This window comes from Pseudophryne corroboree, chromosome 2, assembly GCF_028390025.1.
Source record: "Pseudophryne corroboree isolate aPseCor3 chromosome 2, aPseCor3.hap2, whole genome shotgun sequence".
Classification (NCBI taxonomy): Eukaryota; Metazoa; Chordata; class Amphibia; order Anura; family Myobatrachidae; genus Pseudophryne; species Pseudophryne corroboree.
This window is the reverse complement of record NC_086445.1, coordinates 195,163,388-195,178,400: the sequence shown is the minus strand read 5'-3', so window position 1 is coordinate 195,178,400 and position 15,013 is coordinate 195,163,388. Positions and strand designations below refer to the sequence as shown.

Here is a 15,013-nt window from a genome sequence, read left to right as displayed (position 1 = left end):
GGGTCTCGGACTTGGGTGCCTTATGCTGTAAGTCCCCATATCTGATTTTTCACCGTGACCGGGCGGTTCATAGAACGCATCCGGGTTATTTACCCAAGGTGGTGTCTTCCTTCCACCTTAATCAGGAGATTGTGGTTCCGGCCTTTAGTTCTCCTGAGTTGCCTTCCAAATAGCGGTCTTTGGATGTGGTACGGGCTCTCTGTATCTATGTGAAGAGAACTGCCTCCATTAGGAAGTCTGATCCTCTTTCTACTGTTTGGATTTCACAAACGTGGCTGACGTGCTAACAAGCAGACCTTGGCCAGATGGATTACAATGGTAATTGCACATGCTTATGTACAGGCTGGCCTTCCAGCTCCTGCTACCATTAAAGCCCATTCTGCTCTGTCTGTTGGACCTTCTTGGGCGGCCCGCCGTGGTGCGACCCTTGAACAATTGTGGAAGGCGGCTACGTGGTCCTCAGTGAACACGTTCATAAGGTTCTATGCCTTCTATACTTCCGCCTCCCAGGATGCTTCCTTTGGACGCCGGGTTCTTGTGCCCGCTACAGTGCGTCCCATCCCATAACGAACTGCTTTAGGACATCCCCGATGTTAATCCTTGTGGAGCCCAGTGTACCCCGCAGCAGAAAACAAGATTTATGGTAAGAACTTACTGTTAAATCTTTCTGCGAGGTACACTGGGCTCCACAAGGCGCCTACCCTGACGCACTTGGGTTGGTATGGCATTAGCTGCTGACACCCTCTCTTGTAGTGAGTGTGTGGTGTATGTGGCTACTAATGATTGCCGTCTCTGGTACCTGCTACTGCATTGGACTGGTTAACTAAACTGAGCTCCTGTGCATGGAGGCGGGGTTATAGAGGAGGCGGCGCTGTGCATATTGGGAACAGTCAAAGTTTTGAGCCTGTTGGTGCCTCTGATCAAGATCCTACTCTACACCCCGATGTTAATCCTTGTGGAGCCCAGTGTACCTCGCAGAAAGAGATTTAACAACGGTAAGTTCTTACCATAAATTTCATTTTTCACTATTATTCTGGGCTGAGACTTCATGCCGCAGCTCCATCACCGCCGAAACTCCTGCCTTGCCTATGCCTCCGGGATCTTGCGGCAAAGGAGCACACACAGCGACTAACACCGCTTGCTGATGGGACTGCGTGGCAGGCATTGGAGGGAAGGTAAAAAGGGTCTCCTTGCGGAACCCGCATTGAAATCACAGTCCGCCGCGCGTCCAGGGAGACAGGCACGCGACGTTGGCGTGTACACAATCTCCGGCCTGGGACTCCACTAGACCACCAGGGTGGTTAGGGGCACATGTTATGGTGTGAATTACACCCATTTTAAAGGCCTGCATTGTACCTGGGGTGGAAGACCAGCACAGGGGAGGTGGCACTTAACCTGTAGCCCCTCCCCGAACTCTGGGCGCTAGTCTATAACATTTCTCGCCCTTGAGCTGCCTCACGCTCCCTTCTGCCCTCATGAGAACCCGGGCAGCCATTTCAGAGCGGCAGCAAGCAGGTCTCCGGGATCTCTGGGCTCTAAAGTCTCCCTGTTAAAACGGGATCAGTACGAAATCCTGCCGGACAGGATCCCCGCGGTAGGAATACCGACACCGGAATCCCGACTGGCATAATCCCGACAGGGATCATGGACACACACAGAGGGAGAATATGTCGGGATTGTGGCTGTCGGGATTCCGTCCGGCGGGATGTTGACCGCATCCCGTTAAAACCTCTGCAGCAAGCCTAGTTTTTACAAACACTTACATCCTACCTGCTTAATATTCAAGCTGAGTATTTGATTTAACTTCTCATTACAATGTAATTGTGCATTTCTCTGCATTGTATGTGACTGTGTGCTAGTTCTGTACAATAGAGTGCATCTGGAAAATATTCACAGCGCTTCACTTTTTCACGTTTTGTTATGTTACAGCCTTATTCCAAAATGGAATAAATTCATTTTATACCTTAAAATTCTACAAACAATACTCCATAGTGACATTGTGAAAAGTTTTTTTTTTTTTTTTTTTTTTTAGATTTTTGCAAATTTATTAAAAATAATAAACTAAGAAATCACATGTACATAAGTATTCACGGTCTTTGCTCATTACTTGGTTGATGCACCTTTGGCAGCAATTACAGCCTCGAGTCTTTTTGAAAATGATGCCACAAGCTTGGCACACCTAGCTATGGGCAGTTTCGTCCATTTCTCTTTGCAGCACCTCTCAAGCTCCATTAGGTTGGATGGAAAGTGTCTGTGCACAGCCATTTTCAGATCTCCAGAGATGTTCAATCGGATTCAAGTCTGGGTTCTGGCTGGGCCACTCAATGACTTGCACAGAGTTGTCCTGAAGCCACTCCTTTGATATCTTGGCTGAGTGCTTAGGGTCGTTGTCCTGCTGAAAGATGAAGAGTCTCCCCAGTCTCAGGTCAAGAGCGCTGTGGAGCAGGTTTTCATCCAGGATGTCTCTGTACGTTGCTGCATTCATCTTTCCCTCTATCCTTACTAGTCTCCCAGTTCCTGCTGCTGAAAAATATCCCCATAGCATGATGCTGCCACTACCATGCTTCACTGTAGGGATGGTATAGGCATGGTGATGAGCGGTGCCTGGTTTCCTCCAAACATGACGCCTGGCATTCACACCAAAGAGTTCAATCTTTGTCTCATCAGAGCAGCGGATTTTGTTTCTCATCGTCTGAGTCCTTCGGGTGCATTTTGGCAAACTCCAGGTGGGCTGCCATGTGCTGCTTACTAAGGAGTGACTTCCATCTGGCCACTCTACCATACAGGCCTGATTGGTGGATTGCAGCAGAGATGGTTGGCCTTCTGGAAGTTTCTACTCTCTCCACATAGAGGAATGCTGTAGCTCTGACAGAGTGACCATCGAGTTCTTGGTTACCTCCCTGACTAGGGCCTCCGATCGCTCAGTTTAGACGGCCGGCCAGCTCTTGAAAGAGTCCTGGTTGTTCCAAACTTCTTTCATTTATGAATGATGGAGGCCACTGTGCTCATTGGAAACTTCAAAGCAGCAGATTATTTTCCGTACCCTTCCCCAGATCTGTGCCTCGAGGCAATCCTGTCTCTGAGGTCTACAGTCAATTCCTTTGACTTAATGCTTGGTGTGTGCTCATACATGTGATGTCAAGTGTGGGACTTGATAGACAGGTGTGTGCCTTTCCAAATCATGTCCAATCGACTGAATTTACCACAGGTGGACTCCAATTAAGCTGTAGGAACATCTCAAGGATGATCAGTGGAAACGGGATGCACCTGAGCTCAATTTTGAGCTTCATGGCAAAGGCTGTGAATACTTCTGTACATGTGATTTTTTAGTTTTTGTGTGTTTTCTCTAACGTCCTAGTGGATGCTGGGGACTCCGAAAGGACCATGGGGAATAGCGGCTCCGCAGGAGACTGGGCACAAAGTAAAAGCTTTAGGACTAGCTGGTGTGCACTGGCTCCTCCCCCTATGACCCTCCTCCAAGCCTCAGTTAAGATTTTGTGCCCGAACGAGAAGGGTGCAATCTAGGTGGCTCTCCTGAGCTGCTTAGAGTAAAAGTTTAAATAGGTTTTTTATTTTCAGTGAGACCTGCTGGCAACAGGCTCACTGCATCGAGGGACTAAGGGGAGAAGAAGCGAACTCACCTGCGTGCAGAGTGGATTGGGCTTCTTAGGCTACTGGACATTAGCTCCAGAGGGACGATCACAGGCCCAGCCATGGATGGGTCCCGGAGCCGCGCCGCCGGCCCCCTTACAGATGCTGAAGCAAGAAGAGGTCCATAAATCGGCGGCAGAAGACTTTCCTGTCTTCATAAGGTAGCGCACAGCACTGCAGCTGTGCGCCATTGCTCTCAGCACACTTCGGTCACTGAGGGTGCAGGACGCTGGGGGGGGGCGCCCTGGGAAGCAATGAATTTACCTTATTTGGCAAAAAATACATCACATATATAGCTCCTGGGCTATATGGATGTATTTAACCCCTGCCAGTTTTCCAGAAAAAAGCGGGAGAAGAGCCCGCCGTGAAGGGGGCGGGGCCTATCTCCTCAGCACACAGCGCCATTTTTCCCACACCGCTCCGCTGGTAGGAAGGCTCCCAGAATCTCCCCTGCATCCTGCAACTACAGAAACAGGGTAAAAAGAGAGGGGGGCACTTATTTGGCAAAATAACAGATATAAGCAGCTATAAGGGATAGACACTTATTGTAAGGTTGTCCCTATACATATATAGCGCTCTGGTGTGTGCTGGCAAACTCTCCCTCTGTCTCCCCAAGGGGCTAAGTGGGTCCTGTCCTCTATCAGAGCATTCCCTGTGTGTGTGCTGGGTGTCGGTACGTGTGTGTCGACATGTATGAGGAGGAAAATGATGTGGAGGCGGAGCAATTGCCTATAATGGTGATGTCACCCCCTAGGGAGTCGACACCTGAATGGATGGGCGTAATTAAGGAATTACGTGACAGTGTCGGCACGTTACAGAAAACTGTTGACGACATGAGACAAGCCGGCAGCTCAGTTAGTGCCTGTCCAGGCGTCTCAAACACCGTCAGGGGCTATTAAACGCCCGTTACCTCAGTGGGTCGACACGGACCCAGACACAGACACTGACTCCAGTGTCGACGGTGAAGAAACAAACGTATTTTCCAGTAGGGCCACACGTTACATGATCACGGCAATGAAGGAGGTTTTGCACATCTCTGATACTGCAAGTACCACAAAAAGGGGTATTATGTGGGGTGTGAAAAAACTACCCGTAGTTTTTCCTGAATCAGATGAATTGAATGAAGTGTGTGATGAAGCGTGGGTTACCCCCGACAAAAAACTGCTAATTTCTAAAAAAATATTGGCACTATATCCCTTCCCACCAGAGGTTAGGGCTCGTTGGGAAACACCCCCTAGGGTGGATAAGGCGCTCACACGCTTATCAAAACAAGTGGCGTTACCGTCTCCAGAAACGGCCGCCCTTAAGGAGCCAGCAGATAGGAGGCTGGAAAATATCCTTAAAAGTATATACACACATACTGGTGTTATACTGCGACCAGCAATCGCCTCAGCCTGGATATGCAGTGCTGGGGTGGCTTGGTCGTATTCCCTGACTGAAAATATTGATACCCTGGACAGGGACAATATATTATTGACTATAGAGCATTTAAAGGATGCATTCCTATATATGCGAGATGCACAGAGAGACATTTGCACTCTGGCATCAAGAGTAAGTGCGATGTCCATTTCTGCCAGAAGAGGATTATGGACGCGACAGTGGTCAGGGATGCGGATTCCAAACGGCATATGGAAGTATTGCCGTATAAAGGGGAGGAGTTATTTGGGGGCGGTCTATCGGACCTGGTGGCCACGGCAACGGCTGGGAAATCCACCTTTTTACCCCAAGTCACCTCGCAGCAGAAAAAGATACCGCCTTTTCAGACTCAGTCCTTTCGTCCCCATAAGGGCAAGCGGGCAAAAGGCCACTCATATCTGCCCCGGGGCAGAGGAAGGGGAAAAAGACTGCAACAGACAGCTTCTTCCCACGACCAGAAGCCCTCCCCCGCTTCTGCCAAGTCCTCAGCATGACGCTGGGGCCTTACAAGCGGACTCAGGCACGGTGGGGGCCCGTCTCAAGAATTTCAGCGCGCAGTGGGCTCACTCGCAAGTGGACCCCTGGATCCTGCAGGTAGTATCTCAGGGGTACAAATTGGAATTCGAGACGTCTCCCCCTCGCCGGTTCCTGAAGTCTGCTTTACCAACGTCTACCCCCGACAGGGAGGCGGTATTGGAAGCCATTCACAAGCTGTATTCCCAGCAAGTGATAATCAAGGTACCCCTCCTACAACAGGGAAAGGGGTATTACTCCACGCTGTTTGTGGTACCGAAGCCGGACGGCTCGGTGAGACCCATTTTAAATCTGAAAGCCTTGAACACTTACATAAAAAGGTTCAAGTTCAAGATGGAGTCACTCAGAGCAGTGATAGCGAACCTGGAAGAAGGGGACTACATGGTGTCTCTGGACATCAAGGATGCTTACCTCCATGTCCCAATTTGCCCTTCTCACCAAGGGTACCTCAGGTTTGTGGTACAGAACTGTCACTATCAGTTTCAGACGCTGCCGTTTGGATTGTCCACGGCACCCCGGGTCTTTACCAAGGTAATGGCCGAAATGATGATTCTTCTTCGAAGAAAAGGCGTCTTAATTATCCCTTACTTGGACGATCTCCTGATAAGGGCACGGTCCAGAGAACAGTTAGAGGTCGGAGTAGCACTATCTCAAATAGTACTACGACAGCACGGATGGATTCTAAATATTCCAAAATCGCAGCTGATTCCGACGACACGTCTGCTGTTCCTAGGGATGATTCTGGACACAGTACAGAAAAAGGTGTTTCTCCCGGAAGAGAAAGCCAGGGAGTTATCCGACCTAGTCAGGAAACTCCTAAGACCAGGCCAGGTGTCAGTGCATCAGTGCACAAGGGTCCTGGGAAAGATGGTGGCTTCTTACGAAGCGATTCCATTCGGCAGATTCCACGCAAGAACTTTTCAGTTGGATCTGCTAGACAAATGGTCCGGATCGCATCTTCAAATGCATCAGCGGATAACCCTGTCTCCAAGGACAAGGGTGTCTCTCCTGTGGTGGTTACAGAGTGCTCATCTCCTAGAGGGCCGCAGATTCGGCATTCAGGATTGGGTCCTGGTGACCACGGATGCCAGCCTGAGAGGTTGGGGAGCAGTCACACAGGGAAAAAATTTCCAGGGCTTGTGGTCAAGCATGGAAACGTCACTTCACATAAATATCCTGGAACTAAGGGCCATTTACAATGCCCTAAGTCAGGCAAGGCCTCTGCTTCAGGGTCAGCCAGTATTGATCCAGTCGGACAACATCACGGCAGTCGCCCACGTAAACAGACAGGGCGGCACAAGAAGCAGGAGGGCAATGACGGAAGTGACAAGGATTCTTCGCTGGGCGGAAAATCATGTGATAGCACTGTCAGCAGTGTTCATTCCGGGAGTGGACAACTGGGAAGCAGACTTCCTCAGCAGACACGATCTTCACCCGGGGGAGTGGGGACTTCACCCAGAAGTCTTCCACATGATTGTAAACCGTTGGGAAAAACCAAAGGTGGACATGATGGCGTCTCGCCTCAACAAAAAACTGGACAGATATTGCTCCAGGTCAAGGAACCCTCAGGCAATAGCTGTGGACGCTCTGGTAACACCGTGGGTGTACCGGTCAGTGTATGTGTTCCCTCCTCTTCCTCTCATACCAAAAGTACTGAGAATCATAAGAAGGAGTGGAGTAAAGACTATACTCGTGGCTCCGGATTGGCCAAGAAGGACTTGGTACCCGGAAATTCAAGAGATGCTCACGGAAGACCAGTGGCCTCTACCTCTAAGACAGGACCTGCTCCAGCAGGGACCATGTCTGTTCCAAGACTTACCGCGGCTGCGTTTGACGGCATGGCGGTTGAACGCCGGATCCTGAAGGAAAAAGGCATTCCGGATGAAGTCATCCCTACCCTGATCAAAGCCAGGAAGGATGTAACCGTACAACATTATCACCGTATTTGGCGTAAATATGTTGCGTGGTGCGAGGCCAGGAAGGCCCCTACGGAGGAATTTCAACTGGGTCGATTCCTGCATTTCCTGCAAACAGGACTGTCTATGGGCCTCAAATTAGGGTCCATTAAGGTTCAAATTTCGGCCCTGTCGATATTCTTCCAAAAAGAACTAGCTTCTGTTCCTGAAGTTCAGACGTTTGTCAAGGGAGTACTGCATATACAGCCTCCTTTTGTGCCTCCAGTGGCACCTTGGGATCTCAATGTAGTGTTGGGATTCCTAAAATCACATTGGTTTGAACCACTCACCACTGTGGACTTGAAATATCTCACATGGAAAGTGGTAATGCTGTTAGCCCTGGCTTCAGCCAGGCGTGTATCAGAATTGGCGGCTTTATCCTATAAAAGCCCTTACCTAATTTTTCATACGGACAGGGCAGAATTGAGGACTCGTCCTCAATTTCTCCCTAAGGTGGTTTCAGCATTTCACTTAAACCAACCTATTGTGGTGCCTGCGGCTACTAGGGACTTGGAGGATTCCAAGTTGCTGGACGTAGTCAGGGCCCTGAAAATATATGTTTCCAGGACGGCTGGAGTCAGAAAATCTGACTCGCTGTTTATCCTGTATGCACCCAACAAGCTGGGTGCTCCTGCTTCTAAGCAGACGATTGCTCGTTGGATTTGTAGTACAATTCAGCTTGCACATTCTGTGGCAGGCCTGCCACAGCCAAAATCTATAAAAGCCCATTCCACACGGAAAGTGGGCTCATCTTGGGCGGCTGCCCGAGGGGTCTTGGCTTTACAACTTTGCCGAGCTGCTACTTGGTCAGGGGCAAACACGTTTGCTAAATTCTACAAATTTGATACCCTGGCTGAGGAGGACCTGGAGTTCTCTCATTCGGTGCTGCAGAGTCATCCGCACTCTCCCGCCCGTTTGGGAGCTTTGGTATAATCCCCATGGTCCTTTCGGAGTCCCCAGCATCCACTAGGACGTTAGAGAAAATAAGAATTTACTTACCGATAATTCTATTTCTCATAGTCCGTAGTGGATGCTGGGCGCCCATCCCAAGTGCGGATTGTCTGCATTACTTGTACATAGTTATTGTTACAAAAATCGGGTTATTGTTGTTGTGAGCCATCTTTTCAGAGGCTCCTTCTGTTATCATGCTGTTAACTGGGTTCAGATCACAAGTTGTACGGTGTGATTGGTGTGGCTGGTATGAGTCTTACCCGGGATTCAAAATCCTTCCTTATTGTGTACGCTCGTCCGGGCACAGAATCCTAACTGAGGCTTGGAGGAGGGTCATAGGGGGAGGAGCCAGTGCACACCAGCTAGTCCTAAAGCTTTTACTTTGTGCCCAGTCTCCTGCGGAGCCGCTATTCCCCATGGTCCTTTCGGAGTCCCCAGCATCCACTACGGACTATGATAAATAGAATTATCGGTAAGTAAATTCTTATTTATTTTTTTAAATAAATTTGCAAAAATCTCAAAAAAACCTTTTCACATTGTCATTATGGGGTATTGTGTGTAGAATTTTGAGGACAAAAAAATGCATTCCATTTTGGAATAAGGCTGTAATATAACAAAATTTGGAAAAAGTGAAGCGCTGTGAATACTTACCAGATGCACTGTATTTTCCGATCACTGTTATCTCTATACCCTGGGCACAGGTGCTTTCAGGGACATTGTTCACAGCACTTAATTGGCTGTGTCTAGTCACATACCACACTCTGCGTCAGAGTGTAAAGGCACCCTACTTGTTTCTGCAAAAAAGTCTAGCAAAAAGGGTCGCAAACAAGCAGATTCCCCCTGCTGCTCTCCTGTAGAGTTTGCTCTGTTTGGTTAACTGTAGAGGATGTTACAGTGCCTTGCTAAAGTATTCATCCCTCTTGGCTTTTTACCTATTTTGTTACATTACAACCTGTAATTTAATTTAAAAAAAATTTCTCTGAATTTTATGTGATGGATCTGCACAAAAGAGTCAAAGTTGGTGACGTGAAATGAGAAACATTTATATAAAAAATTATTTTCTGCAGCGGGGTACACTGGTATTCCACAGGGAATAACATCGGGGTGTAGAGTTGGATCTTGATCCGAGGCACCAACAGGCTAAAGCTTTGACTGTTCCCTGGATGCACTGCACCCCCGCCTCCAGGCACTGGAGCTCAGTTTGTAAGTTGGTGCCTGCAGTGCAGGCAGCTAACAGGTGGGGCTGCGCTAGGCAGCCCTAAAAAAAGCTTTTTAAGCAGACAGAAGACTTCAAGGGCTGCAGTTCATGCATGTCAGGCTGACATTCTGTGCTGCAGCTTCATCACCTCCCCCAGCGGCTCTGCATACTCCCGTTGCCGGGTACTTGCAGCGGAGGCGCTCTGGTCATCGGGCACACATCACCGCTGCTGCTCTCCTGGATCGCATGGGCGCACTTCAGGGAGGAGGTAAGAGCATCCCCCAAGTGGGACCCGCCAAAATCGCAATCTGGTCGCGGTCCCAGGAGACGGACCGCACCGCTGGCGTGAGCACTGTGGCCGTGCGGGGACCCCACTATATCCACCAGGGCAGGGAGCACAGGTTGGATTTACTAAAATGTTAATTATAGGCTCCATAGTACCCGGTGGTGAAGTCCAGCAGAGGGGATAAGGCGCTGACCTGTAGCCCCTCCCCCAGCGCCAGGCTCCATCTACAGCAGGTGTTCCCGCCCTGGAGCTGCATCTCTCTCTCCCTCACTTCCTGTCAGCGTTTGGGCGCCATTTCACAGAGCTGATCCTGGGACTGCTGGGCACTGTCTCCTCTGTAAAGCCGCCTGTCTCATCAGCGCTGTGCATTTACAGGACACTTAAGTATTCTACATGTCGTTTATACAGCGTTGGTTAAGAACAAGTGCACTACTAAATGAATATTTAGTACAATTCTGTGATATACATCCAGTGTTTACTGTGCATTGTTATATCTGTATACATACATGTCTCTATGTAGTATTAGTCCAGTGCAGTCTTACTGTTTATATGTAATAATTTCTGCATTGTACCTGTGACTGTGTGTGCATGTAGCGGCTGTGTGGATTCTATTCTGTGCATCACACATATTGCGATCACTATATTCTCTACCCTGGGGAACTAAATGCGTCAGGGTCTCATATACTGTACCATATAGTGTTCCACAGGATATACTGTTTTGTATTATTCACTGTGTTTCAGTCATCTCATACCACTTAAATCCTCTGTCTGTGCTCTAATTGCAGTAACATATCTTAGGGGTTTTTTGTCAGGTATAGTGTTTGTCTGGCTGTATTGTACTGAGACGCCCTAAGGCTACATTCCCAATAATGTCTGCTGCACAGGGCGGGAAATCCGCAGACGCTCCATCATGCAGTGCTGGCGACATGGATTTACCTGAGGAAATGATTTCTGCTGAGGGTCCAGCTACTGGGTGTTCTGCACCCCTAGTCAGCCCGCAGCACCTGTGGCAGATCCTCCTTGGGCTGCATTTTCAAATATGCTGACTACGCTTGTAACAAGACTTACGCCCCCTGTGGGTCCTCCTGTGCCATTACAGCCACATATTGTCCCTGTAGTTAATCCACCATGGGCGGATACTCTGTCAACCCAGTTACAGCACTTAAATCGGTCCTTGGTTAAACGAAAACCGAACCCTCGCCCTACTGGGACCAAAGGATCATCTAAGCGGGCCATTTCTTCCTCACAATCCACTAATATTTCGGAAGATTCTTCCGATTCGGATGAAGAATATACTGATCCATCAGATGCTGATACCGCTGCTTCTGATGAAGATTCTACAACACAGGTTGATGTTCCTGACCTAATGGAGGCTATCAAGCTGATTCTTCAGATTGATGATGAGATTGACCCTCCTGATACGTCAAAGAAACCTGATATATTCAAACGTCAGAAGGTTACTAAATTAGTCTTACTGCATTCTGACCTACCGCATCCTAACATACGTCAGGAATCCTGGTCTTCTTCAGGAAAGAAATTTTCCCTGTCTAAAAAGATGCCAACTAGTTAGTAACAAGTGGGAAAGCCCGCCACGAGTGGACTCGCATGTAGCCTGTATTGTGGTGTCATCTACTCTCTGTCACCACAGTCACCTCTTTGAAGGAACCGACGGATAAGCGTGTGGAGGGTTGCTTGAAGTCTATTTACACTCTTACAGGTGCTGTACATAGACCCACTATGGCAACCTCTTCAGCTGCAAAAGGCATTGATGCATGGGTTCAAGCAATTGAGGAAGAGCTACCGCCGAATTGCCAGATAATATCTGACCTATATTACTCCAGCCTCCCACTATATTCAGGAGGAGGCCTCTGATGCAGGCGTTATGGCGGCCAAGGCATCTACTACGTCTATCATGGCTCGCTGGATTCTGTGGTTACGGTCCTGGTTGGTGGATTTAGACTCTAGGAAGACCTTGCAGGGACTCCCTTTTACGGGAGATATACTATTTGGAGATGATCTGAACAAAATTGTGACCGACTTGGCGTCAGCCAAGACTGCTTTTCTCCCAGGTACTAATCCTTCGGTTCCGAAGGCTAAAAGTACTACTTTTCGTTCCTTTCGACCTCCAGGTAAAGCAAAGAGACAGGCGTACCCGAGACAGGCTTGCACTTCCAAGTCCTCTAAGCCCAAACCTAAACGTTCTTGGGCCGCCCATCAGCCTGCTTCCAAACCAGACAAGCCTGCTGCATGATGGGGCGGGCCTCCCCCTGGGGTGGCCAAGGGTGGGAGGACAAATTCTACGGTTCGCCCAGGTCTAGTTAAAGACCACTTCGGACGCCTGGGTGCAGGAAGTAGTCTCTCACGGGTATGCGATCTCTTTCAAGAGACGTCCCCCTCAACAGTTTTGCTCAACGTTTTTCCCTTTGGATCCGTTAAAAGCACAAACTCTACGTTTGGTTGTCCAATCCCTCCTGGATACAGGAGTGATAGTACCGGTGCCTCTGTCTCAGAGAGGCAGGGGATACTATTCGACACTATGTCTAGTTCCGCAGCCGAATGGATCCTCCCGACCTATACTCAACCTCAAATCTTTGAACAAATTTGTGCGGATGTCCAAATTCTGTATGAAAACTCTGTGCTCTATTGTACTGGCTATGGAACCCAAGGACTATATGGTATCCCTGGATATACAGGATGCTTACCTACATATACCTATTGCCATGTCGCATCAGAATTATCTTTGGTTTGCTATTGGCAACGTTCATTATCAGTTCCGAGCCTTGCCTTTCAGACTGACCACGTCTCCTCAGATCTTCACTAAGGTCTTGACGGTCATGATGGCCCTTCTCCGCCGTCAGGGTATCAGGATCCTGCCGTATCTGGACGACTTGTTGATGCTGGCGAACTCCCCAGAGGTTCTCCGTTATCTGGAACTGACTGTTCAATTCCTGCAAGCCCACGGGTGGCTCATTAACTGGAAGAAATCCCACTGGTCCCTGCTTAGAGCATGGTACACTTGGGGGCATTACTGGACACACAACAAACGTTTGTTCTTGTCTCCAGAGAAGGTCCTGAAACTTCAGGACATAATCAGATACTTCCTCTCTCGCCAAAGAGTATTGATACACTGGTGTTTGCTTTCAACATTGTAGAGTACGCTCAATTTCATTCCTGCCCTCTGCAAAGGTTAATCCTTTCCAAGTGGGACGGCCTGCCTCACAGGATCAGGTCTCAAATTATATTCTTGACTCCGTAGGTTCGTCTGTCACTTAGTTGGTGGCTACAAGACCAACAATTAAGCAAGGGTCGTCCCTTCTGGATCTCCAACTGGGTCCTCTTAATGACGGATGCCAGTCTGCGGAGTTGGGGCGCGGTGTTGGAGCAACACTCTCTCCAGGGTCGGTGGAACAGGGAGGAATCTCTCCTCCCACTAAACATTCTGGAATTGCGGGCAGTGTTCAATGCGTTGACACTAGCCCTGCCTTTCGTACAGAACAGGCCTGTTCAAGTACAATCAGACAACGCCACCACGGTGGCGTACATAAATCATCAAGGCGGCACCCGAAGCCGCATGGCAATGATGGAAGTGTCAAAAATTCTTCGATGGGCGGAACGGCATCTGCCAGCAATATCGGCAGTGTTCATTCCAGAGGTCCTCAACTAGGAAGTTGACTTCCTCAGTCATCAGGACGTACACGCCGGGGAGTGGAGTCTTCATCCGGAGGCCTTCCAACTCCTTGTGGACAAGTGGGGTCTACCAGATGTTGACCTGCTGGCGTCTCGACACAATCGCAAGGTTCTGGTCTTCGGAGCAAGGACAAGGGATCCTCAAGCAGTGTTCTTGGACGCACTGGCAATTTCATGGAACTTTTGGCTGCCATACGTGTTCCCTCTAGTGTCACTACGGAAGTTCAAGCAAGAAGGAGGAATACTGCTTCTAATCGCTCCAGCGTGGCCCAGACGGCATTGGTTCTCAGACCCTGCAGGGTCTATCGATCGAGCATCCTCTTCTACTTCCTCAACTCCCAGACCACCTCATTCAGGGCCCTTGTGTTTACCAGGACCTGGCAAAACTGTCTTTGACGGTGTGGCTCTTAAAGCTTCTCTCCTGAGGGCCCAAGGATTTTTTGAGGCGGTTATTCAAACTATGTTGAAGGCCCGCAAACCGGCTTCTGCACTGGTTTATTATAGGGACTGGAATTCTTACTTTACCTGGTGTGCTGCTAAGAATTATGATGCATACAAGTTTAGTACTTCCAGACTTCTGGCTTTTTTGCAACAAGGCCTGGATTTAGTACTTCACCTGGCCTCCCTCAAGGTTCACATTTCTGCCTTGTCAGTGTGGTTTCAGCGAAAAATTGTTTTTATTCCTGACGTTAATACATTCACTCAGGGCGTACTACGGATTCAGCCTCCTGTGGCTCCATGGGATCGGTCTGTTCTTATTGCCCTTCAAGAGTCTCTATTTGAACCTCTTGAGTCTGTGGACCTTAACTGCCTTACGCTTAAGGTCATTTTTCTGTTGGCTATAGCCTCTGCTAGGATGGTGCAGACTTAGGCGCTTTGTCCTGTCGTCCACCATTTCTGATTTTTCACCGTGACCGGGCAGTTCTTAGAACTCGCCCTGGTTATCTACCTAAGGTGGTGTCATCTTTCCACCTCAACCAAGAGATTGTGGTTCCAGCCTTTATCTCTCCTGGTTTGTCCTCCCAAGAGCGGTATTTGGATGTGGTACATGCTCTCCGTATATATGTAGAAAGGACTGCCTCTATCAGGAGGTCAGATTCTTTTTGAACTTTCTGGTTTTTCACAAATGTGACTGGCCTGCGAATAAGCAGACCTTGGCCAGATGGGTTAGAATGGTGATTGCACAAGCTTTATGCGCAGGCTGGACTCCCAGCTCCTGCTGTTATCAAGGTCCATTCTACTCGGTCTGTTGGACCTTTTTGGGCGGCCCGTCGTGGCTCCTCCCTCTATGCCCCTCCTCCAGACCTCCGTTTGATACTGTGCCCAGAGGAGATG

The 15,013-nt window shown here is 49.0% G+C and overlaps 1 protein-coding gene across 1 annotated transcript in view; it reads left to right on the top strand.

The window, feature by feature from the left end:
* LOC135008417 (gametocyte-specific factor 1-like) overlaps nt 1-15,013 on the top strand; it is a 525,710-nt gene that overhangs the window by 497,302 nt on the left and 13,395 nt on the right. The gene's annotated exons all lie outside the window — the stretch shown is intronic.